This window comes from Oryzias latipes, chromosome 1 (assembly GCF_002234675.1).
Source record: "Oryzias latipes chromosome 1, ASM223467v1".
Taxonomy (NCBI): domain Eukaryota; kingdom Metazoa; phylum Chordata; class Actinopteri; order Beloniformes; family Adrianichthyidae; genus Oryzias; species Oryzias latipes.
The window spans coordinates 26,504,444-26,530,843 of NC_019859.2; the positions used below are offsets into that span (position 1 = coordinate 26,504,444).

Consider the following 26,400-nt stretch of genomic DNA (forward strand, 5'->3'; position numbering starts at 1 on the left):
AATGCCTGGGTAGACAGCAGTGGGACCGGGCGGTATGCCCATCCAGCCTCCGGCCTTCTCCGCGTTTTGGAAGTCCGCAGCCAACCAGAAAGGGGCTGCATGTAGGCGATAGAAGCCTCCAAACGTTGCATCGCTGAAACGTTGCTGTCCTCCCGCTCTTGCCGTCCACGAAATCTGCTGCTCATCATGGAGGCCGAATAGGACCCGGAAAATCACTTCTCAGGCCCTTGGCCCGGTCTGATGCACTGGGGGGGGGGCACCCGGATCCAACTCAGAGGCTGGAATGCAAAACGGAGGGGCTGAGCTTGATGTAGTGTCCTTCTCATCCCCAGACCTCTGCTTCTCCACCTTTTTGTGGCTGGCCATCTGTAATCCCAAATCTGACACCAGGCGGGTCCTTCATGGAAATAAAGCAAGCAGAGGAGCCAAGGTGAGAACGTTCATTTTTTTATTCCAGAAAAAGAGCACTTTCATTGTATTTTCAATGCAAATTTCATTTTCAATGCATTTTCGGGGTGAAAATCTTTTTCAATGCGTTTTAATTTAGAATATCATTTGAGTGGCGTTTGCATTGAAAAGCTTATTTGCATTGCTTTTGTGAATCTTATTTGCGTTGCGAATTTAATTTGCTTTGTGTTTGCTGGCAAATTTAATTTGCGTTGAAATGCTTGAATGTGGCTCTGATCTAATTCTGCTTTACTTCTCAAGATTCCTTGCTGGAAATCCGGCACTTGTTCAGGAAAATGAACTGGACCTCAATTACACAAAGAACAGAACAAAGACGTTACTGGTGTAGCACTACGTCCAGTCAGAATCCTGAAAGATGGCAGAGCAAGGGGGGTTTGGAAGTTCAACGCTTCCCAATGAGTCAATTTCTAAACTACTTCAGGAAGATCTTCAACCTGTAAGTTCTTTATTTCTTGTTTTGGCCGCTGGGCTGATGTTTTCGTTTTTCTCTTTAGTTTACTAAATGTTTTTCTAAAAACATTCGGGGCAAAAAAGACAAGTTTTAGAAGGTTCTTCTCTAAGTTTTTCCAAAATTCGTTATGGAATTATGACTTTTTTGCTGAAGCAGAGCTTAAATGTGGCTGTGTTCTAATCTACTCTATTCTATTCTATTCATCCAGTGCATCAAGCCTGGCCTGGGACACGGGAAGTGACTTTTTGGAGTCCGATTCGCCGTCCATGATGAGCAGCAGACTACATGGACAGCAAGAGCACAAAGGAAGCATCATTTCTGAGGTGAGTCGGAAATGGAAGCTTTTCCATTTCCAACTCACTCAAGTTCATCTCATCCGTGGTGCGGTTTATCCTCTGAGGAAGAGGGGGTGGAATCGGGTGCCACCCCCCAGTGCATCAGACCGGGCCAAGGGCCCGGGAAGTGACTTTTCGGCGTCCGATTTGGCGTCCATGATGAGCTGCACATTTCGTGGACGGCAAGAGCGGGAGGACAGCAACGTTCCAGCAGTTCAACATTTGGAAGAATCTATCCCCAACTTGCAGCCCCTTTCTGGTAAGCAGCGGACTGCCAGGACACGGAGATGGCCGCAGGCTAGATGGGCATACCGCCCAGTCCCACTACTGCCTACCCAGGCGTTGGAGGCCTGCACGGCGATGGACAAGGGGCGGGCCCACGTCTACAAACGGATGAATGGAGCACTCCGGGTGAGGCTTGAGATGTCGCCAGAGACTTGTTGTCGGCGGTTTTCGCTCTGTTGGGGTCCCATCCGGGGAGAGGCCGGCGGGGACGTGTAGCCGACTGAGGGGCCTTTGCCGTTGCTGGATCCGACCAGAGTGACGCACCGAAGAGCAGATCAGAAGGGTCGTCATCCTGGAGCAGCTGCCGTATGTGATTTTATCCAACGTACGGATGTCGGTGGAGGAGCACGAGCAAGAGGGAGGCCTCGCTGGTGCCCGGCTTTCCATGCCGTGACTCAATGTCGAATGAGGGGATTCTGCGGTGCTGTCTGGTGGGGATTGACGTGGTGACAGCGCCGTAATGGATTGCCGGTCCGGATTGCTTTACATCCTCAATCTCGCAGATCCCCCCCCTGCGAGATTGACGATGTGCTGGAATCCGGACCGGCAATCCGCCACCGCGCTGGCACTACGTCCTTCCCAACCAGAAAGCTCCAAAGAGGCGCCTCGTCCAACGTTGATGCACTGCAGGGCAAGCCAGGAATCAGCAGGGCCCCCCTCTGGCTCGAGCTCCTTCACTAATGTCCCTACGTCGGATGAAAGCACATGCAGCACTTTCATTGTATTTTCAATGCAAATTTCATTTTCAATGCATTTTCGGGGTGAAAATCTTTTTCAATGCGTTTTAATTTAGAATATCATTTGAGTGGCGTTTGCATTGAAAAGCTTATTTGCATTGCTTTTGTGAATCTTATTTGCGTTGCGAATTTAATTATGGCCCGCAGCAGCAGTCACTGACTGCAAGGACCATATTGTTTTCGCAGTTGGAACGCCGACTTCGCCGCCTTTCAGCGAGAATTTGATCCCCGCCGCATGCTCGAAAAGTCACCAAAATGTGCACACACCTGGGATAAATTGCAAATGAATTTTCCACAAAGTCAACGTCACCCCCCCGAAGACGATGACATCACGGCCAGCGATCCCGTCAAAAAAATGAATGGGCCGAAAATCGCGTATGGGGCCGAACAAAATGTACTTCAAAATACAGTCGCGAAACCAAGACACACGTGTCGGGGATATCCCAAAGATGTTTTGAAATCATTATGGGACGGCCGCACGACCTACGGCTTGGCGGCCATTTTGTGGCGAACTCTGAGAACTGGCGATTTTCGTGTTTTCCCACAATATGGGGAAAAGACACTTTTGTTTGAACGATTTTCACGCAATTGCACACACTTGGTGCCAGCTCCAGTCTACAAACACCCCAGAACTGTCGTTGACCTTTGACCTTGGGAAAAGGCCGCCATCTGGAATTTTCTCAAAAAAGCACCTTTAGCACCAGATACAAACGAAAACTCGTCGTTGGAATTTTCATCAATCGTCTCGTAACTTTTCGGGCACCAACGGCCAGCTACTCTGGACAAAATGTTGGAATTAGAAGTTGTAGATTTTGAACGGCGTGCGCGTGGCGAGCTAGCAACCGTTGCCATCTTGGCTAGCTCGCACTTTTTTCATCGGAACGTCTTGAAGAGGAAATATGCGATTCCTTGGCCCGCGCCGAACAAAACGATGCTACGCACAACAAGATCGATAAAGGAATGTGGGCGTGGTAAGCAAAAAACCGTCGCAAAAAAATGTGCCGACTTGGCAAAAACGAAAAAATTCGGAACGTTTTTTTTGAGAATCGACTAACAAAACCAATATACCCTTGTCCGCGATATCCAAAGGACGTTTTGAAATCATTACGGGATGGTGACACGACCTACGGTTTGGCGGCCATTTTGTGCCAAAATCTGCCATTTTGCGTTTTTCGCGTTTTTACACAATATGGAAAAACGAACTTTTCTTCGAGCGATTTTCACGAAATTTGACTCACATGTTGCTAGAGCCAGTCCACAACTACCTCTGGAGTTTCGTCCACCTTTGACCTCGGGAAAAGGCCGCCATCTTGAACTTTCTATAAAAAACGCATTTACCCCTGGATTCAATCGTAAACTTGTCGTTGGAATTTTCCGCGATCGTCTCGAAACTTTTTGGGCATCAACGGCAAGCTACTGTGAAAAAAATGTTGCAATTAGAAGTTGTAGATTTTGAACGGCGTCCGCGTGGCGAGCTCGCAAAGTCGCGCACTGCTATTCCTCATACCTTATTATGGCCCGCAGCAGCAGTCACTGACTGCAAGGACCATATTGTTTTCGCAGTTGGAACGACGACTTCGCCGCCTTTCAGCGAGAATTTGACCCCCGCCGCATGCTCGAAAAGTCACCAAAACGTGCACACACCTGGGATAAATTGCAAATGAATTTTCCACAAAGTCAACGTCACCCCCCCGAAGACGATGACATCACGGCCAGCGATCCCGTCAAAAAAATGAATGGGCCGAAAATCGCGTATGGGGCCGAACAAAATGTACTTCAAAATACAGTCGCGAAACCAAGACACACGTGTCGGGGATATCCCAAAGATGTTTTGAAATCATTATGGGACGGCCACACGACCTACGGCTTGGCGGCCATTTTGTGGCGAACTCTGAGAATTGGCGATTTTCGTGTTTTCCCACAAAATGGGGAAAAGACACTTTTGTTTGAACGATTTTCACGCAATTGCACACACTTGCTGCCAGCTCCAGTCTACAAACACCCCAGAAGTGTCGTTGACCTTTGACCTTGGGAAAAGGCCGCCATCTGGAATTTTTATCAAAAAAGCACCTTTAGCACCAGATACAAACGAAAACTCGTCGTTGGAAATTTCATCAATCGTCTCGTAACTTTTCGGGCACCAACGGCCAGCTACTCTGGACAAAATGTTGGAATTAGAAGTTGTAGATTTTGAACGGCGTGCGCGTGGCGAGCTAGCAACCGTTGCCATCTTGGCTAGCTCGCACATTTTTCATCGGAACGTCGTGAAGAGGAAATATGCGATTCCTTGGCCCGCGCTGAACAAAACGATGCTACGCACGACAAGATCGATAAAGGAATGTGGGCGTGGTAAGCAAAAAACCGTCGCAGAAAAATGTGCCGACTCAGCAAAAACAAAAAAATTCGGAACTTTTTTTTTGAGAATCGACTAACGAAACCAATAACCAACGTTGGGCATCAATGGCAAGCTACTGTGGAAAAAATGTTGGAATTAGAAGTTGTAGATTTTGAATGGCGTGCGCGTGGCAAGCTAGCAAATTGGCGCAGTGTTATAACTCCCATGCATTTCAATACAATACAATGAAAATTGAATGCATGCATTAATGCCTACAACTGAATACATAGAAAAACACTGGATATGGACATATAAGGAATGTGGGCGTGGTTAGCATAAAACCACTGTTGCTAAGGACAACAAAAATTTTACTTTTACCGATTTGTCCGAAACTTACGTCAATCTGTTCGTCCTCCCGAGGGGACCAAAACATAAAATGGTTGCTATGGAGATAAAATCAACAGAAAAGCCGTCATTTTGGAAAAAGTGGGTTTTTTATCAACTTATGACATATAGCTCTCACCAATGGAGGAATGTGTTTTTCTGAGTCAGTTGATGATGCTGATCGCTATGCTAGCACTTTTAGCTACATTAGCATAGCTAGCATAGTTAGCATTATTAGCATTTTAGGTAATGTGTTTTTCTGAGTCAGTTGATGATGCTGATCGCTATGCTAGCACTTTTAGCTATGTTAGCATAGCTAGCATAGTTAGCATAATTAGCATTTTAGGTAATAGTTTTTTCTGAGTCAGTTGATGATGCTGATCGCTATGCTAGCACTTTTAGCCACATTAGCATAGCTAGCATAGATAGCATAATTAGCATTTTAGGTAATGTGTTTTTCTGAGTTAGTTGATAATGCTGATCGCATGGTAGCACTTTTAGCCACATTAGCATAGTTAGCATTGTTAGCATAATTAGCAAATCCAGCCTTGACTAGCTTTTAATTTGCGGGGTGTGAGGGCGGTGAGGGCAGCGGTGGTGCGTAGAGTTTGGCGTGGAAGGCGGGTTGCGTCTGCGGGCCATACAACGCCGCTTGCAGCTTTAATTATGGCCCGCAGCAGCAGTCACTGACTGCAAGGACCATATTGTTTTCGCAGTTGGAACGACGACTTCGCCGCCTTTCAGCGAGAATTTGACCCCCGCCGCATGCTCGAAAAGTCACCAAAACGTGCACACACCTGGGATAAATTGAAAATGAATTTTCCACAAAGTCAACGTCACCCCCCCGAAGACGATGACATCACGGCCAGCGATCCCGTCAAAAAAATGAATGGGCCGAAAATCGCGTATGGGGCCGAACAAAATGTACTTCAAAATACGGCCGCGAAACCAAGACACACGTGTCGGGGATATCCCAGAGATGTTTTGAAATCATTATGGGACGGCCGCACGACCTACGGCTTGGCGGCCATTTTGTGGCGAACTCTGAGAATTGGCGATTTTCGTGTTTTCCCACAATATGGGGAAAAGACGCTTTTGTTTGAGCGATTTTCACGCAATTGCACACACTTGCTGCCAGCTCCACTCTACAAACACCCCAGAAGTGTCGTTGACCTTTGACCTTGGGCAAAGGCCGCCATCTGGAATTTTCTCAAAAAAGCACCTTTAGCACCAGATACAAACGAAAACTCGTCGTTGGAATTTTCATCAATCGTCTCGTAACTTTTCGGGCACCAACGGCCAGCTACTCTGGACAAAATGTTGGAATTAGAAGTTGTAAACAAAAAATGATCGCAAAAAAAAGTGCTGACTCGGCAAAAAAGAAATTTTTCGGATTTTATTTTTAAGAATCGGCTAACGAAACCCAGATAACTTTGTCGGGTATATCCAAAGAAAGTTTTGAAATCATTACGTGATGGCGACACGACCTACGGTTTGGCGGCCATTTTGTGCCAAAATCTGCCATTTTGTGTTTTTCGCGATTTTACACAATATGGAAAAATGAACTTTTTTTCGAGCGATTTTGACGAAATTTGACTCCAATGTCCCTAGCGTAAGTCTACAATCACCTTTGGAGTTTCGTCGACCTTTGACCTCGGGAAAAGGCGGCCATCTTGAATTTTCTATAAAAAACACCTTTACCACCAGATTCAAACGTAAACTTGTCGTTGGAATTTTCATCGATCGTCTCTAAACGTTTCGGGCATCAATGGCAAGCTACTCTGGAAAAAATGTTGGAATTAGAAGTTGTAGATTTTGAACGGCGTGCGCGTGGCAAGCTAGCAAAGTGGCGCAGTGTTATAACTCCCATGCATTTCAATACAATACAATGAAAATTGAATGCATGCATTAATGCCTTAAACTGAATACATTGAAAAACACTGGATATGGACATATAAGGAATGTGGGCGTGGTTAGCATAAAACCACTGTTGCTAAGGTCAACAAAAACTTTACTTTTACCGATTTGTCCGAAACTGACGTCAATCTGTTCGTCCTCCCGAGGGGACCAAAACATAGAATAGTTGCTATGGAGATAAAATCAACAGAAAAGCCGCCATTTTGGAAAAAGTGGGTGTTTTATCAACTTATGACATATAGCTCTCACCAATGGAGGAATGTGTTTTACTGAGTTAGTTGATGATGCTGATCACTATGCTAGCACTTTTAGCCACATTAGCATAGCTAGCATAGTTAGCATAATTAGCATTTTAGATAATTTGTTTTTCTGAGTCAGTTGATGATGCTGATCGCTATGCTAGCACTTTTAGCCACATTAGCATAGCTAGCATAGTTAGCATAATTAGCATTTTAGATAATGTGTTTTTCTGAGTCAGTTGATGATGCTGATCGCTATGCTAGCACTTTTAGCCACATTAGCATAGCTAGCATAGTTAGCATAATTAGCATTTTAGGTAATGTGTTTTTCTGAGTCAGTTGATGATGCTGATCGCAATGCTAGCACTTTTAGCCACATTAGCATAGCTAGCATAGTTAGCATAATTAGCATTTTAGATAATTTGTTTTTCTGAGTCAGTTGATGATGCTGATCGCAATGCTAGCACTTTTAGCCACATTAGCATAGTTAGCATAATTAGCAAACCAAGCCTTGACTAGCTTTTTATTTGCGGGCAGTGAGCGCGGTGAGGGCAGCGGTGGTGCGTAGAGTTGGGCGTGGAAGGCGGGTTGCGTCTGCGGGCCATACAACGCCGCTTGCGGCTTTAATTTGCTTTGTGTTTGCTGGCAAATTTAATTTGCGTTGAAATGCTTGAATGTGGCTCTGATCTAATTCTGCTTTACTTCCCAAGATTCCTTGCTGGATATCCGGCACTTGTTCAGGAAAATGAACTGGACCTCAATAACACAAAGAACAGAACAAAGACGTTACTGGTGTAGCACTACGTCCAGTCAGAATCCTGAAAGATGGCAGAGCAAGGGGGGTTTGGAAGTGCAACGCTTCCCAATGAGTCAATTTCTAAACTACTTCAGGAAGATCTTCAACCTGTAAGTTCTTTATTTCTTGTTTTGGCCGCTGGGCTGATGTTTTCGTTTTTCTCTTTAGTTTACTAAATGTTTTTCTAAAAACATTCGGGGCAAAAAAGACAAATTTTAGAAGGTTCTTCTCAAAGTTTTTCCAAAATTCGTTATGGAATTATGACTTTTTTGCTGAAGCAGAGCTTAAATGTGGCTGTGTTCTAATCTACTCTATTCTATTCATCCAGTGCATCAAACCTGGCCTGGGACACGGAAAGTGACTTTTTGGCGTCCGATTCGCCGTCCATGATGAGCAGCAGACTACATGGACAGCAAGAGCACAAAGGAAGCATCATTTCTGAGGTGAGTCGGAAATGGAAGCTTTTCCATTTCCAACTCACTCAAGTTCATCTCATCCGTGGTGCGGTTTATCCTCTGAGGAAGAGGGGGTGGAATCGGGTGCCACCCCCCAGTGCATCAGACCGGGCCAAGGGCCCGGGAAGTGACTTTTCGGCGTCCGATTTGGCGTCCATGATGAGCAGCACATTTCGTGGACGGCAAGAGCGGGAGGACAGCAACATTCCAGCAGTTCAACATTTGGAAGAATCTATCCCCAACTTGCAGCCCCTTTCTGGTAAGCGGCGGACTGCCAGGACACGGAGATGGCCGCAGGCTAGATGGGCATACCGCCCAGTCCCACTACTGCCTACCCAGGCGTTGGAGGCCTGCACGGCGATGGACAAGGGGCGGGCCCACGTCTACAAACGGATGAATGGAGCACTCCGGGTGAGGCTTGAGATGTCGCCAGAGACTTGTTGTCGGCGCTTCCGCTCTGTTGGGGTGCCATCCGTGGTGAGGCCAGTGGGAGCGTATAACCGAATGAAAGGCCTTTGCCTTTGCTGGATCCGACCAGAGAGACGCACCGAAGAGCAGATCAGAAGGGTCGTCATCATGGAGCAGCTGCTGCATGTGCTTTCATCCGACGTAGGGACATTAGTGAAGGAGCTTGAGCCAGAGGGGGGCCCTGCTGATTCCTGGCTTGCCCTGCAGTGCATCAACGTTGGACGAGGCGCCTCTGTGGAGCTTTCTGGTTGGGAAGGACGTAGTGCCAGCGCGGTGGCGGATTGCCGGTCCGGATTCCAGCACATCGTCAATCTCGCAGGAGGGGGATCTTCGAGATTGAGGATGTAAAACAATCCAGACCGGCAATCCATTACGGCGCTGTCACCACGTCAATCCCCACCAGACAGCACCGCAGAATCCCCTCATTCGACATTGAGTCACGGCATGGAAAGCCGGGCACCAGCGAGGCCTCCCTCTTTCTCGTGCTCCTCCACCGACATCCGTACGTTGGATAAAATCACATACGGCAGCTGCTCCAGCATGACGACCCTTCTGATCTGCTCTTCGGTGCGTCTCTCTGGTCGGATCCAGCAACGGCAAAGGCCCCTCAGTCGGCTACACGTCTCCGCCGGCCTCTCCCCGGATGGGACCCCAACAGAGCGAAAACCGCCGACAACAAGTCTCTGGCGACATCTCAAGCCTCACCCGGAGTGCTCCATTCATCCGTTTGTAGACGTGGGCCCGCCCCTTGTCCATCGCCGTGCAGGCCTCCAACGCCTGGGTAGGCAGTAGTGGGACTGGGCGGTATGCCCATCTAGCCTGCGGCCATCTCCGTGTCCTGGCAGTCCGCCGCTTACCAGAAAGGGGCTGCAAGTTGGGGATAGATTCTTCCAAATGTTGAACTGCTGGAACGTTGCTGTCCTCCCGCTCTTGCCGTCCACGAAATGTGCTGCTCATCATGGACGCCAAATCGGACGCCGAAAAGTCACTTCCCGGGCCCTTGGCCCGGTCTGATGCACTGGGGGGTTGCACCCGATTCCACCCCCTCTTCCTCAGAGGATAAACCGCACCACGGATGAGATGAACTTGAGTGAGTCGGAAATGGAAAAGCTTCCATTTCCGACTCACCTCAGAAATGATGCTTCCTTTGTGCTCTTGCTGTCCATGTAGTCTGCTGCTCATCATGGACGGCGAATCGGACGCCAAAAAGTCACTTCCCGTGTCCCAGGCCAGGCTTGATGCACTGGATGAATAGAATAGAGTAGATTAGAACACAGCCACATTTAAGCTCTGCTTCAGCAAAAAAGTCATAATTCCATAACGAATTTTGGAAAAACTTAGAGAAGAACCTTCTAAAATTTGTCTTTTTTGCCCCGAATGTTTTTAGAAAAACATTTAGTAAACTAAAGAGAAAAACGAAAACATCAGCCCAGCGGCCAAAACAAGAAATAAAGAACTTATAGGTTGAAGATCTTCCTGAAGTAGTTTAGAAATTGACTCATTGGGAAGCGTTGCACTTCCAAACCCCCCTTGCTCTGCCATCTTTCAGGATTCTGACTGGACGTAGTGCTACACCAGTAACGTCTTTGTTCTGTTCTTTGTGTAATTGAGGTCCAGTTCATTTTCCTGAACAAGTGCCGGATTTCCAGCAAGGAATTCTGGGAAGTAAAGCAGAATTAGATTAGAGCCACATTCAAGCATTTCAACGCAAATTAAATTTGCCAGCAAACACAAAGCAAATTAAATTCCCAACGCAAATAAGATTCACAAAAGCAATGCAAATAAGCTTTTCAATGCAAACGCCACTCAAATGATATTCTAAATTAAAACGCATTGAAAAAGATTTTCACCCCGAAAATGCATTGAAAATGAAATTTGCACTGAAAATACATTGAAAGTAGAATTCATAATAAAAAAATGCCTTGGATATGTAATGAAAATGCAATGAAAATGAAATGTTCTATGATAATGCATCAAAAATGAAATTTGCCATGAAAATGCAATGAAAGTGATCTTGTTCTGGAATAAAAAGGAACGTTCTAACCTTGGGTCCTCTACTTGCTTTATTTCCCATAGGGACCCGCCTGGGATGAGAAGAACACTGCAGTCCATGCTCCAAGTTGGATCCGGTTGCCCCTTCCCCCAGTGAATCAGACCTGGCCAAGGGCCCGGAAAGTGATTTTTCCGGGTCCGATTCGGCGTCCATGATGAGCAGCAGATTTTGTGGACAGCAAGAGCAGGACAGCATCCTTTCAGCGGTTCAACGTTTGGAGGCATCTATTAAAACAAGGGGGGGCCCACGTCTACAAATGGATGAATGGAGCACTGCGGGTGAGGCTTGAGATGTCTCCAGAGACTTGTTGTTGGCGATTCCGCTCTGCTGGGGTGCCATCCGGGGAGAGGCCGGTAGGGGCCTGTTGCCGACTGAAGGGCCTTTGCCGTAGCTGGAAACGACCAGAGCGACGCACCAAAGAGCTGATCAGAAGGGTCGCATCCTGGAGCAGCTGCCGTATGTGCTTTCATCCGACGTACAGATGTTGGTGGAGGAGCACGAGCAAGAGGGAGGCCTCGCTCATGCCCGGCTTTCCATGCCGTGACTCAATGTCGGATGACCTCAAAAACTTAAGACATTGGTAATGGTACTCCCAGTTACTGGGATGGGGTTCGATTCCCTACAATGTCCATGTACTGAGGTCTTAACCCCTAACCCTATAACTCTGTATTTACAAATTTCTATAAATCTCAAGAGACGACTGAAAACAACTGAAGAATTCCAGCACAAATTGAAAAGATTCCAGTAGTGGCTATGCATGGCTCGTTTGTGTGTTTCAATTGGAGGAGTTTGGAGGAGTGCTGTGTGGATTTTTCACACAGAAATCTATTCTGTTATTCTATTCTGCTCATAGTATCTACTATTGCAAACATGAATGATAACTGTCAGAAGTCAGAACCAGCAGGAACCATCTCCAGAGTCCTTAACCCTAATCCTGGATGCTGCACACCTGATTCTGAATTCTCAATCAACCACAGCACTGCACTGAGCTCAATGTGAAGTGTTGTTTTGCCTCTCTTACAGAGTGTTTTATCTGGACCTGATCTTCTGCTCCCATCCTTGCCTGGATTTTGACCACCTTGAGTCTGTTATCGACTCTGATTTAGCTTTGTTTAGCTGAGCTATTACTCACAATAATCAACATAATAATTTTAATAAACCTTGTATGCCAATTTCAATAAAATAAAGGGCTACTTGACAAAGCTTCAGTATTTCTTGATTTGAAATGGTTTATTTCAAGCAATCAAATACACAAAAACAATACAATCATCAGTTATACATTCATACAATAACTAATCAAACTTTGGATAATTAGACATATATTAATAAATAAATATTGCTTGAAAGGGAGTGGAATGAAGCAAACTTATATAATCCCACCCCTGTTCTACAGTAACCATTTGATAACATGATTTATCATTTATCCGGTTCCAAACTTAAAGCACATGACAAAGATGAATTACTTATTTTGTAAAAATAAAAAACTTTTAGAAATCAACATGGAAATGTTGTATCCATAATACAAGCAGATTATGGTACTTATAAAAGTCATTGACATGATTAGAAAATAATAATATATCAGTTAAATAGACATAACACAAAATTTGATCAAATATCAAAAGTTAAAAATATGAGCAAAATTAGTTTGCTCATAAAAAATCATGAATCATATCAATTTGTTGGAGCAAGTGAAGTAATATCATTAAAAATTTAACCATTTTCAATGATTGATTACTCATTTGTTTTATAATTTTTTTATATTTTTTATTTATTTATTTTTATGATAAAGTAATGCTGTGAAGGGTCCATATTTTGTCGAATAACCAAGGTTGGCATTTCTTCTGCTGATTAACAGGTTTAAACAGTTTATAGTTCTCTTCGATGTTATGTCTGCAGACATTAAATGGAGGTCCATATCTTTCTTCAGCTGATATCATCAGCCCCTAAGAGTTGAGGTCAAATTGTCCGCAGGTCAGAACTCTGCTGAGAATCAGGTCACTTCAGACCAGACCTGATTCATTGGAGAAAATGATGAAAATCCAGGTGTCATATTTCTTGAAATTTTTTGACTCTTTGATTTATTGCTGCATGTGGTTTCAGACGACCGTGATCAAACACTTCCAACACTTCTTGTGAACACCATGAAGGCATGGTGTTCACAACCAGAACCTTGGACCGGTCCGGTGAACCGAGTGGTTTGACGTAAATCTTGCAGCCTTTAACCCAAGTGTTTTCAATATGCTTATGCTTCCTGAGAAGCCTGGCATGTTTGGAGATTTCAGCATTCCTTCTGGTCAGATTCCTCCTTTGATTCATCAGAGCTAACTTATGTTTGTGATTCACAAACCTGATGAGGATCGCTGGTTTATCCGTCTCCTTTCTCCTGGGGAGCAGGTGGCAGTATAATTGCAGTCTCAAAAAACTTGTGTTTAAAAATGATGGCAACGATGGAACAAATGGAAGAGATTTACTACTACTGACTTACTACTAACTCGATGTTGAATTTAAACACATTAGGCATCAGAGGAATTTATTAACATCATTTGCAAACACATGAAACAATTCACAACGCAAAGGAAATTTGCAAACAAAAATGAAATTCACAATACAAATGAAATTTGTAACACAACTTCACTAAATGCAATTAAAATATGCAAACACAATTGAAATTCCCAAAAGGAATGCAAATGAAATTTGCAAATGCAATGCAAATAAGATTCGCAACGACAAAGCAAATGAAATTCCTAACCGCAATGCAAGCCAAATTTACAAACGCAAACGCAATGCAATTCAAAAACGCAAACCCAACGCAATATAAACAATTGAAATGCGCAAAGGACAAGCAAAGGATATTCGCAAAAAACACGAATTCGCAGCGACAATTCAAATAAAATTCCCAACGACAACCCAACCGCAACTAAAACGAAATTCGAAATGCATATGAAATTCGCAAACGAAAACAAAATTCACAACACAAATGTAACGCATTTTTGGCTACATTAAAATTCGCAAGTCAGACTTAAGTAACCCTTGTGCTATCCTAGGCACTTTAACATTGGGAGTTGGGTCATCTAGACCCACTTGACAGTGCCCTGAACCTTTTTTCTTCAATGATTTGTGATCTTCACTGGTGTCCATGGATTCCCTGAAATCTTTCCACCTTTATCCACCTTTGTCATGGTAAGGAGAACACGTCAGTGTAAGGGTGGGGTCATCCAAGATAGCAAAAGGGCTAAATTGAAATTTGCAACGCAAATGAAATTTTCAAAGACAACGCAATTGAAATTTTCAAAGACAACGCAAATGAACTTCGCAACCACAAATCGAAATATACAAACACAATTAAAAATTTTCAAAGGCAAAGCAAACATAACGCATTTCTTAACGCAAATGAAATTCCTAATGTAAAGGAAACTTGCAACGCAAATAAAATTCGCAAACGCAAATGAAATTCCCAACCGCAACATAAACGAAATTCACAAACGCAAAGCAAAGCAAACGCAACCCAATTCAAAAACGCAAACTCAACGCAATACAAATAATTGAAATTCGCAAAGGCAACGTGAATGAGATTCTCAAAGGCAAAACAAATGAAAATCGCAATGCAAACTTAACTAAATTGAAATTTGTAATGAAAATTACATCTTCAAAGGCAACGCAATTGAAATTCTCAAAGGCAACGCAAATGAAAATCGCAAACGCAACTGAAATTCGCGAAAGCAACACAAGTAAGATTCACAATGACAAAGCAAATGCAAACTCAACACAATGTAAACAAATGAAATTCGCAAAGGCAACTCAACTTAAATCCACAAATGCAACACAAACAAAATTTGCACACCCAAAAGAAATTTGCAAAGCAACTGAAAGGCAATGCAATTGAAATTCACAAAGGCAATAGGAAACACAACGCAAATGATATTTGAAAAGGCAAAGCGATTGTAATTCGCAAAGACAACACAAATGAAATTCGCAATGCAAACTTAACTAAATTGAAATTTGCAACGAAAATTACATTTTCAAAGGCAACGCAATTGAAATTCTCAAAAGCAACACAAATGAACTTCACAACCGCAATTGAAATATGCCATCGCAATTGAAATTGTCAAAGGCAACGCAAATAATTGCAAACACAATGCAAATGAAATTTTTACTGCAAATGAAATTCGAAGAGCAAAAGAAATTTGCAACCCAAATGAAATACGCAAAGACAATGCAATTGAAATTCACAAAGGTAACGTAAATAAACTTCCCATCCGCAATTAAAATATGCAAATGCAAATGACATTCGCAAATGCAAACAAAAAATTCCCAACTCAAGTGAAATTCTTAACGCAAACTTAACACAATTTAAATTTGCAACGCAAATTACATTTTCAAAGACAACGCAATTGAAATTCTCAAAGGCAACGCTAATGAAGTTCTTAACGCAAATGAAATTCCCAACGCAATTGAAATTCGCAAAGGCAACTTAAATGAAAATTGCAAAAACACTATGCAAATGAAATTCTTACCGCAAATTGTCGTTGTGTTGCATTTGCCATTGCGATTTGAATTGCGTTGCGTTTCGTTGCGGTTCAATTGCGTTGCATTGCTAATTTCAATTTTCTTCTCCTTACCTCTTACCCTAATCCTTTTTTTTACAGTACAAATGCAGGCAACCATACGTTAGTACTGTTTGACGCAGTGTTACGGCAAAGGACCGCTCTTTTTGGTTCAACAAGTGACTTTTCGGCGTCCGATTTGGCGTCCATGATGAGCTGCACATTTCGTGGACGGCAAGAGCGGGAGGACAGCAACGTTCCAGCAGTTCAACATTTGGAAGAATCTATCCCCAACTTGCAGCCCCTTTCTGGTAAGCGGCGGACTGCCAGGACACGGAGATGGCCGCAGGCTAGATGGGCATACCGCCCAGTCCCACTACTGCCTACCCAGGCGTTGGAGGCCTGCACGGCGATGGACAAGGGGCGGGCCCACGTCTACAAACGGATGAATGGAGCACTCCGGGTGAGGCTTGAGATGTCGCCAGAGACTTGTTGTCGGCGGTTTTCGCAATGTTGGGGTCCCATCCGGGGAGAGGCCGGCGGGGACGTGTAGCCGACTGAGGGGCCTTTGCCGTTGCTGGATCCGACCAGAGTGACGCACCGAAGAGCAGATCAGAAGGGTCGTCATCCTGGAGCAGCTGCCGTATGTGATTTTATCCAACGTACGGATGTCGGTGGAGGAGCACGAGCAAGAGGGAGGCTCGCTGGTGCCCGGCTTTCCATGCCGTGACTCAATGTCGAATGAGGGGATTCTGCGGTGCTGTCTGGTGGGGATTGACGTGGTGACAGCGCCGTAATGGATTGCCGGTCCGGATTGCTTTACATCCTCAATCTCGCAGATCCCCCCCCTGCGAGATTGACGATGTGCTGGAATCCGGACCGGCAATCCGCCACCGCGCTGGCACTACGTCCTTCCCAACCAGAAAGCTCCACAGAGGCGCCTCGTCCAACGTTGATGCACTGCAGGGCAAGCCAGGAATCAGCAGGGCCCCCCTCTGGCTCGAGCTCCTTCACTAATGTCCCTACGTCGGATGAAAGCACATGCAGCAGCTGCTCCATGATGACGACCCTTCTGATCTGCTCTTCGGTGCGTCTCTCTGGTCGGATCCAGCAAAGGCAAAGGCCTTTCATTCGGTTATACGCTCCCACTGGCCTCACCACGGATGGCACCCCAACAGAGCGGAAGCGCCGACAACAAGTCTCTGGCGACATGTCAAGCCTCACCTGGAGGGCTCCATTCATCCGTTTGTAGACGTGGGCCCGCCTCTAGTCCCTTGCCGTGCAGGATTCCAATGCCTGGGTAGACAGCAGTGGGACCGGGCGGTATGCCCATCCAGCCTCCGGCCTTCTCCGCGTTTTGGAAGTCCGCAGCCAACCAGAAAGGGGCTGCATGTAGGCGATAGAAGCCTCCAAACGTTGCATCGCTGAAACGTTGCTGTCCTCCCGCTCTTGCCGTCCACGAAATCTGCTGCTCATCATGGAGGCCGAATAGGACCCGGAAAATCACTTCTCAGGCCCTTGGCCCGGTCTGATGCACTGGGGGGGGGGGCACCCGGATCCAACTCAGAGGCTGGAATGCAAAACGGAGGGGCTGAGCTTGATGTAGTGTCCTTCTCATCCCCAGACCTCTGCTTCTCCACCTTTTTGTGGCTGGCCATCTGTAATCCCAAATCTGACACCAGGCGGGTCCTTCATGGAAATAAAGCAAGCAGAGGAGCCAAGGTGAGAACGTTCATTTTTTTATTCCAGAAAAAGAGCACTTTCATTGTATTTTCAATGCAAATTTCATTTTCAATGCATTTTCGGGGTGAAAATCTTTTTCAATGCGTTTTAATTTAGAATATCATTTGAGTGGCGTTTGCATTGAAAAGCTTATTTGCATTGCTTTTGTGAATCTTATTTGCGTTGCGAATTTAATTTGCTTTGTGTTTGCTGGCAAATTTAATTTGCGTTGAAATGCTTGAATGTGGCTCTAATCTAATTCTGCTTTACTTCCCAGAATTCCTTGCTGGAAATCCCGCACTTGTTCAGGAAAATGAACTGGACCTCAATTACACAAAGAACAGAACAAAGACGTTACTGGTGTAGCACTACGTCCAGTCAGAATCCTGAAAGATGGCAGAGCAAAGGGGGTTTGGAAGTGCAACTCTTCCCAATGAGTCAATTTCTAAACTACTTCAGGAAGATCTTCAACCTGTAAGTTCTTTATTTCTTGTTTTGGCCGCTGGGCTGATGTTTTCGTTTTTCTCTTTAGTTTACTAAATGTTTTTCTAAAAACATTCGGGGCAAAAAAGACAAATTTTAGAAGGTTCTTCTCTAAGTTTTTCCAAAATTCGTTATGGAATTATGACTTTTTTGCTGAAGCAGAGCTTAAATGTGGCTGTGTTCTAATCTACTCTATTCTATTCTATTCATCCAGTGCATCAAGCCTGGCCTGGGACACGGGAAGTGACTTTTTGGAGTCCGATTCGCCGTCCATGATGAGCAGCAGACTACATGGACAGCAAGAGCACAAAGGAAGCATCATTTCTGAGGTGAGTCGGAAATGGAAGCTTTTCCATTTCCAACTCACTCAAGTTCATCTCATCCGTGGTGCGGTTTATCCTCTGAGGAAGAGGGGGTGGAATCGGGTGCCACCCCCCAGTGCATCAGACCGGGCCAAGGGCCCGGGAAGTGACTTTTCGGCGTCCGATTTGGCGTCCATGATGAGCTGCACATTTCGTGGACGGCAAGAGCGGGAGGACAGCAACGTTCCAGCAGTTCAACATTTGGAAGAATCTATCCCCAACTTGCAGCCCCTTTCTGGTAAGCGGCGGACTGCCAGGACACGGAGATGGCCGCAGGCTAGATGGGCATACCGCCCAGTCCCACTACTGCCTACCCAGGCGTTGGAGGCCTGCACCGCGATGGACAAGGGGCGGGCCCACGTCTACAAACGGATGAATGGAGCACTCCGGGTGAAGCTTGAGATGTCGCCAGAGACTTGTTGTCGGCGGTTTTCGCTCTGTTGGGGTCCCATCCGGGGAGAGGCCGGCGGGGACGTGTAGCCGACTGAGGGGCCTTTGCCGTTGCTGGATCCGACCAGAGTGACGCACCGAAGAGCAGATCAGAAGGGTCGTCATCCTGGAGCAGCTGCCGTATGTGATTTTATCCAACGTACGGATGTCGGTGGAGGAGCACGAGCAAGAGGGAGGCCTCGCTGGTGCCCGGCTTTCCATGCCGTGACTCAATGTCGAATGAGGGGATTCTGCGGTGCTGTCTGGTGGGGATTGACGTGGTGACAGCGCCGTAATGGATTGCCGGTCCGGATTGCTTTACATCCTCAATCTCGCAGATCCCCCTCCTGCGAGATTGACGATGTGCTGGAATCCGGACCGGCAATCCGCCACCGCGCTGGCACTACGTCCTTCCCAACCAGAAAGCTCCACAGAGGCGCCTCGTCCAACGTTGATGCACTGCAGGGCAAGCCAGGAATCAGCAGGGCCCCCCTCTGGCTCGAGCTCCTTCACTAATGTCCCTACGTCGGATGAAAGCACATGCAGCAGCTGCTCCATGATGACGACCCTTCTGATCTGCTCTTCGGTGCATCTCTCTGGTCGGATCCAGCAAAGGCAAAGGCCTTTCATTCGGTTATACGCTCCCACTGGCCTCACCACGGATGGCACCCCAACAGAGCGGAAGCGCCGACAACACGTCTCTGGCGACATGTCAAGCCTCACCTGGAGTGCTCCATTCATCCGTTTGTAGACGTGGGCCCGCCTCTAGTCCCTTGCCGTGCAGGATTCCAATGCCTGGGTAGACAGCAGTGGGACCGGGCGGTATGCCCATCCAGCCTCCGGCCTTCTCCGCGTTTTGGAAGTCCGCAGCCAACCAGAAAGGGGCTGCATGTAGGCGATAGAAGCCTCCAAACGTTGCATCGCTGAAACGTTGCTGTCCTCCCGCTCTTGCCGTCCACGAAATCTGCTGCTCATCATGGAGGCCGAATAGGACCCGGAAAATCACTTCTCAGGCCCTTGGCCCGGTCTGATGCACTGGGGGGGGGGCACCCGGATCCAACTCAGAGGCTGGAATGCAAAACGGAGGGGCTGAGCTTGATGTAGTGTCCTTCTCATCCCCAGACCTCTGCTTCTCCACCTTTTTGTGGCTGGCCATCTGTAATCCCAAATCTGACACCAGGCGGGTCCTTCATGGAAATAAAGCAAGCAGAGGAGCCAAGGTGAGAACGTTCATTTTTTTATTCCAGAAAAAGAGCACTTTCATTGTATTTTCAATGCAAATTTCATTTTCAATGCATTTTCGGGGTGAAAATCTTTTTCAATGCGTTTTAATTTAGAATATCATTTGAGTGGCGTTTGCATTGAAAAGCTTATTTGCATTGCTTTTGTGAATCTTATTTGCGTTGCGAATTTAATTATGGCCCGCAGCAGCAGTCACTGACTGCAAGGACCATATTGTTTTCGCAGTTGGAACGCCGACTTCGCCGCCTTTCAGCGAGAATTTGATCCCCGCCGCATGCTCGAAAAGTCACCAAAATGTGCACACACCTGGGATAAATTGCAAATGAATTTTCCACAAAGTCAACGTCACCCCCCCGAAGACGATGACATCACGGCCAGCGATCCCGTCAAAAAAATGAATGGGCCGAAAATCGCGTATGGGGCCGAACAAAATGTACTTCAAAATACAGTCGCGAAACCAAGACACACGTGTCGGGGATATCCCAAAGATGTTTTGAAATCATTATGGGACGGCCGCACGACCTACGGCTTGGCGGCCATTTTGTGGCGAACTCTGAGAACTGGCGATTTTCGTGTTTTCCCACAATATGGGGAAAAGACACTTTTGTTTGAACGATTTTCACGCAATTGCACACACTTGGTGCCAGCTCCAGTCTACAAACACCCCAGAACTGTCGTTGACCTTTGACCTTGGGAAAAGGCCGCCATCTGGAATTTTCTCAAAAAAGCACCTTTAGCACCAGATACAAACGAAAACTCGTCGTTGGAATTTTCATCAATCGTCTCGTAACTTTTCGGGCACCAACGGCCAGCTACTCTGGACAAAATGTTGGAATTAGAAGTTGTAGATTTTGAACGTCGTGCGCGTGGCGAGCTAGCAACCGTTGCCATCTTGGCTAGCTCGCACTTTTTCATCGGAACGTCGTGAAGAGGAAATATGCGATTCCTTGGCCCGCGCCGAACAAAACGATGCTACGCACAACAAGATCGATAAAGGAATGTGGGCGTGGTAAGCAAAAAACCGTCGCAAAAAAAAGTGCCGACTTGGCAAAAACGAAAAAATTCGGAACGTTTTTTTTGAGAATCGACTAACAAAACCAATATACCCTTGTCCGCGATATCCAAAGGACGTTTTGAAATCATTACGGGATGGTGATACGACCTACGGTTTGGCGGCCATTTTGTGCCAAAATCTGCCATTTTGCGTTTTTCGCGTTTTTACACAATATGGAAAAACGAACTTTTCTTCGAGCGATTTTCACGAAATTTGACTCACATGTTGCTAGAGCCAGTCCACAACTACCTCTGGAGTTTCGTCCACCTTTGACCTCGGGAAAAGGCCGCCATCTTGAACTTTCTATAAAAAACGCATTTACCCCTGGATTCAATCGTAAACTTGTCGTTGGAATTTTCCGCGATCGTCTCGAAACTTTTTGGGCATCAACGGCAAGCTACTGTGAAAAAAATGTTGCAATTAGAAGTTGTAGATTTTGAACGGCGTCCGCGTGGCGAGCTCGCAAAGTCGCGCACTGCTATTCCTCATACCTTATTATGGCCCGCAGCAGCAGTCACTGACTGCAAGGACCATATTGTTTTCGCAGTTGGAACGACGACTTCGCCGCCTTTCAGCGAGAATTTGACCCCCGCCGCATGCTCGAAAAGTCACCAAAACGTGCACACACCTGGGATAAATTGCAAATGAATTTTCCACAAAGTCAACGTCACCCCCCCGAAGACGATGACATCACGGCCAGCGATCCCGTCAAAAAAATGAATGGGCCGAAAATCGCGTATGGGGCCGAACAAAATGTACTTCAAAATACGGCCGCGAAACCAAGACACACGTGTCGGGGATATCCCAGAGATGTTTTGAAATCATTATGGGACGGCCACACGACCTACGGCTTGGCGGCCATTTTGTGGCGAACTCTGAGAATTGGCGATTTTCGTGTTTTCCCACAAAATGGGGAAAAGACACTTTTGTTTGAACGATTTTCACGCAATTGCACACACTTGCTGCCAGCTCCAGTCTACAAACACCCCAGAACTGTCGTTGACCTTTGACCTTGGGAAAAGGCCGCCATCTGGAATTTTCTCAAAAAAGCACCTTTAGCACCAGATACAAACGAAAACTCGTCGTTGGAAATTTCATCAATCGTCTCGTAACTTTTCGGGCACCAACGGCCAGCTACTCTGGACAAAATGTTGGAATTAGAAGTTGTAGATTTTGAACGGCGTGCGCGTGGCGAGCTAGCAACCGTTGCCATCTTGGCTAGCTCGCACATTTTTCATCGGAACGTCGTGAAGAGGAAATATGCGATTCCTTGGCCCGCGCTGAACAAAACGATGCTACGCACGACAAGATCGATAAAGGAATGTGGGCGTGGTAAGCAAAAAACCGTCGCAGAAAAATGTGCCGACTCAGCAAAAACAAAAAAATTCGGAACTTTTTTTTTGAGAATCGACTAACGAAACCAATAACCAACGTTGGGCATCAATGGCAAGCTACTGTGGAAAAAATGTTGGAATTAGAAGTTGTAGATTTTGAATGGCGTGCGCGTGGCAAGCTAGCAAATTGGCGCAGTGTTATAACTCCCATGCATTTCAATACAATACAATGAAAATTGAATGCATGCATTAATGCCTACAACTGAATACATAGAAAAACACTGGATATGGACATATAAGGAATGTGGGCGTGGTTAGCATAAAACCACTGTTGCTAAGGACAACAAAAATTTTACTTTTACCGATTTGTCCGAAACTTACGTCAATCTGTTCGTCCTCCCGAGGGGACCAAAACATAAAATGGTTGCTATGGAGATAAAATCAACAGAAAAGCCGTCATTTTGGAAAAAGTGGGTTTTTTATCAACTTATGACATATAGCTCTCACCAATGGAGGAATGTGTTTTTCTGAGTCAGTTGATGATGCTGATCGCTATGCTAGCACTTTTAGCTACATTAGCATAGCTAGCATAGTTAGCATTATTAGCATTTTAGGTAATGTGTTTTTCTGAGTCAGTTGATGATGCTGATCGCTATGCTAGCACTTTTAGCTATGTTAGCATAGCTAGCATAGTTAGCATAATTAGCATTTTAGGTAATAGTTTTTTCTGAGTCAGTTGATGATGCTGATCGCTATGCTAGCACTTTTAGCCACATTAGCATAGCTAGCATAGATAGCATAATTAGCATTTTAGGTAATGTGTTTTTCTGAGTTAGTTGATAATGCTGATCGCATGGTAGCACTTTTAGCCACATTAGCATAGTTAGCATTGTTAGCATAATTAGCAAATCCAGCCTTGACTAGCTTTTAATTTGCGGGCTGTGAGGGCGGTGAGGGCAGCGGTGGTGCGTAGAGTTTGGCGTGGAAGGCGGGTTGCGTCTGCGGGCCATACAAAGCCGCTTGCAGCTTTAATTATGGCCCGCAGCAGCAGTCACTGACTGCAAGGACCATATTGTTTTCGCAGTTGGAACGACGACTTCGCCGCCTTTCAGCGAGAATTTGACCCCCGCCGCATGCTCGAAAAGTCACCAAAACGTGCACACACCTGGGATAAATTGAAAATGAATTTTCCACAAAGTCAACGTCACCCCCCCGAAGACGATGACATCACGGCCAGCGATCCCGTCAAAAAAATGAATGGGCCGAAAATCGCGTATGGGGCCGAACAAAATGTACTTCAAAATACGGCCGCGAAACCAAGACACACGTGTCGGGGATATCCCAGAGATGTTTTGAAATCATTATGGGACGGCCGCACGACCTACGGCTTGGCGGCCATTTTGTGGCGAACTCTGAGAATTGGCGATTTTCGTGTTTTCCCACAATATGGGGAAAAGACGCTTTTGTTTGAGCGATTTTCACGCAATTGCACACACTTGCTGCCAGCTCCACTCTACAAACACCCCAGAAGTGTCGTTGACCTTTGACCTTGGGCAAAGGCCGCCATCTGGAATTTTCTCAAAAAAGCACCTTTAGCACCAGATACAAACGAAAACTCGTCGTTGGAATTTTCATCAATCGTCTCGTAACTTTTCGGGCACCAACGGCCAGCTACTCTGGACAAAATGTTGGAATTAGAAGTTGTAAACAAAAAATGATCGCAAAAAAAAGTGCTGACTCGGCAAAAAAGAAATTTTTCGGATTTTATTTTTAAGAATCGGCTAACGAAACCCAGATAACTTTGTCGGGTATATCCAAAGAAAGTTTTGAAATCATTACGTGATGGCGACACGACCTACGGTTTGGCGGCCATTTTGTGCCAAAATCTGCCATTTTGTGTTTTTCGCGATTTTACACAATATGGAAAAATGAACTTTTTTTCGAGCGATTTTGACGAAATTTGACTCCAATGTCCCTAGCGTAAGTCTACAATCACCTTTGGAGTTTCGTCGACCTTTGACCTCGGGAAAAGGCGGCCATCTTGAATTTTCTATAAAAAACACCTTTACCACCAGATTCAAACGTAAACTTGTCGTTGGAATTTTCATCGATCGTCTCTAAACGTTTCGGGCATCAATGGCAAGCTACTCTGGAAAAAATGTTGGAATTAGAAGTTGTAGATTTTGAACGGCGTGCGCGTGGCAAGCTAGCAAAGTGGCGCAGTGTTATAACTCCCATGCATTTCAATACAATACAATGAAAATTGAATGCATGCATTAATGCCTGAAACTGAATACATTGAAAAACACTGGATATGGACATATAAGGAATGTGGGCGTGGTTAGCATAAAACCACTGTTGCTAAGGTCAACAAAAACTTTACTTTTACCGATTTGTCCGAAACTGACGTCAATCTGTTCGTCCTCCCGAGGGGACCAAAACATAGAATAGTTGCTATGGAGATAAAATCAACAGAAAAGCCGCCATTTTGGAAAAAGTGGGTGTTTTATCAACTTATGACATATAGCTCTCACCAATGGAGGAATGTGTTTTACTGAGTTAGTTGATGATGCTGATCACTATGCTAGCACTTTTAGCCACATTAGCATAGCTAGCATAGTTAGCATAATTAGCATTTTAGATAATTTGTTTTTCTGAGTCAGTTGATGATGCTGATCGCTATGCTAGCACTTTTAGCCACATTAGCATAGCTAGCATAGTTAGCATAATTAGCATTTTAGATAATGTGTTTTTCTGAGTCAGTTGATGATGCTGATCGCTATGCTAGCACTTTTAGCCACATTAGCATAGCTAGCATAGTTAGCATAATTAGCATTTTAGGTAATGTGTTTTTCTGAGTCAGTTGATGATGCTGATCGCAATGCTAGCACTTTTAGCCACATTAGCATAGCTAGCATAGTTAGCATAATTAGCATTTTAGATAATTTGTTTTTCTAAGTCAGTTGATGATGCTGATCGCAATGCTAGCACTTTTAGCCACATTAGCATAGTTAGCATAATTAGCAAACCAAGCCTTGACTAGCTTTTTATTTGCGGGCAGTGAGCGCGGTGAGGGCAGCGGTGGTGCGTAGAGTTGGGCGTGGAAGGCGGGTTGCGTCTGCGGGCCATACAACGCCGCTTGCGGCTTTAATTTGCTTTGTGTTTGCTGGCAAATTTAATTTGCGTTGAAATGCTTGAATGTGGCTCTGATCTAATTCTGCTTTACTTCCCAAGATTCCTTGCTGGATATCCGGCACTTGTTCAGGAAAATGAACTGGACCTCAATAACACAAAGAACAGAACAAAGACGTTACTGGTGTAGCACTACGTCCAGTCAGAATCCTGAAAGATGGCAGAGCAAGGGGGGTTTGGAAGTGCAACGCTTCCCAATGAGTCAATTTCTAAACTACTTCAGGAAGATCTTCAACCTGTAAGTTCTTTATTTCTTGTTTTGGCCGCTGGGCTGATGTTTTCGTTTTTCTCTTTAGTTTACTAAATGTTTTTCTAAAAACATTCGGGGCAAAAAAGACAAATTTTAGAAGGTTCTTCTCAAAGTTTTTCCAAAATTCGTTATGGAATTATGACTTTTTTGCTGAAGCAGAGCTTAAATGTGGCTGTGTTCTAATCTACTCTATTCTATTCATCCAGTGCATCAAACCTGGCCTGGGACACGGAAAGTGACTTTTTGGCGTCCGATTCGCCGTCCATGATGAGCAGCAGACTACATGGACAGCAAGAGCACAAAGGAAGCATCATTTCTGAGGTGAGTCGGAAATGGAAGCTTTTCCATTTCCAACTCACTCAAGTTCATCTCATCCGTGGTGCGGTTTATCCTCTGAGGAAGAGGGGGTGGAATCGGGTGCCACCCCCCAGTGCATCAGACCGGGCCAAGGGCCCGGGAAGTGACTTTTCGGCGTCCGATTTGGCGTCCATGATGAGCAGCACATTTCGTGGACGGCAAGAGCGGGAGGACAGCAACATTCCAGCAGTTCAACATTTGGAAGAATCTATCCCCAACTTGCAGCCCCTTTCTGGTAAGCGGCGGACTGCCAGGACACGGAGATGGCCGCAGGCTAGATGGGCATACCGCCCAGTCCCACTACTGCCTACCCAGGCGTTGGAGGCCTGCACGGCGATGGACAAGGGGCGGGCCCACGTCTACAAACGGATGAATGGAGCACTCCGGGTGAGGCTTGAGATGTCGCCAGAGACTTGTTGTCGGCGCTTCCGCTCTGTTGGGGTGCCATCCGTGGTGAGGCCAGTGGGAGCGTATAACCGAATGAAAGGCCTTTGCCTTTGCTGGATCC

At 45.7% G+C, this 26,400-nt stretch overlaps 1 long non-coding RNA gene across 1 annotated transcript; it reads left to right on the forward strand.

Annotated features, from left to right (window-relative positions):
- The first annotated feature begins 8 nt into the window (after window positions 1-8).
- Window positions 9-1,513, forward strand: LOC111947139. Its single transcript, XR_002872959.1, has 3 exons — window positions 9-430; window positions 709-904; window positions 1,128-1,513. It is a non-coding gene; the product is annotated as an uncharacterized LOC111947139 (long non-coding RNA).
- Window positions 1,514-26,400: the final 24,887 nt, after the last annotated feature.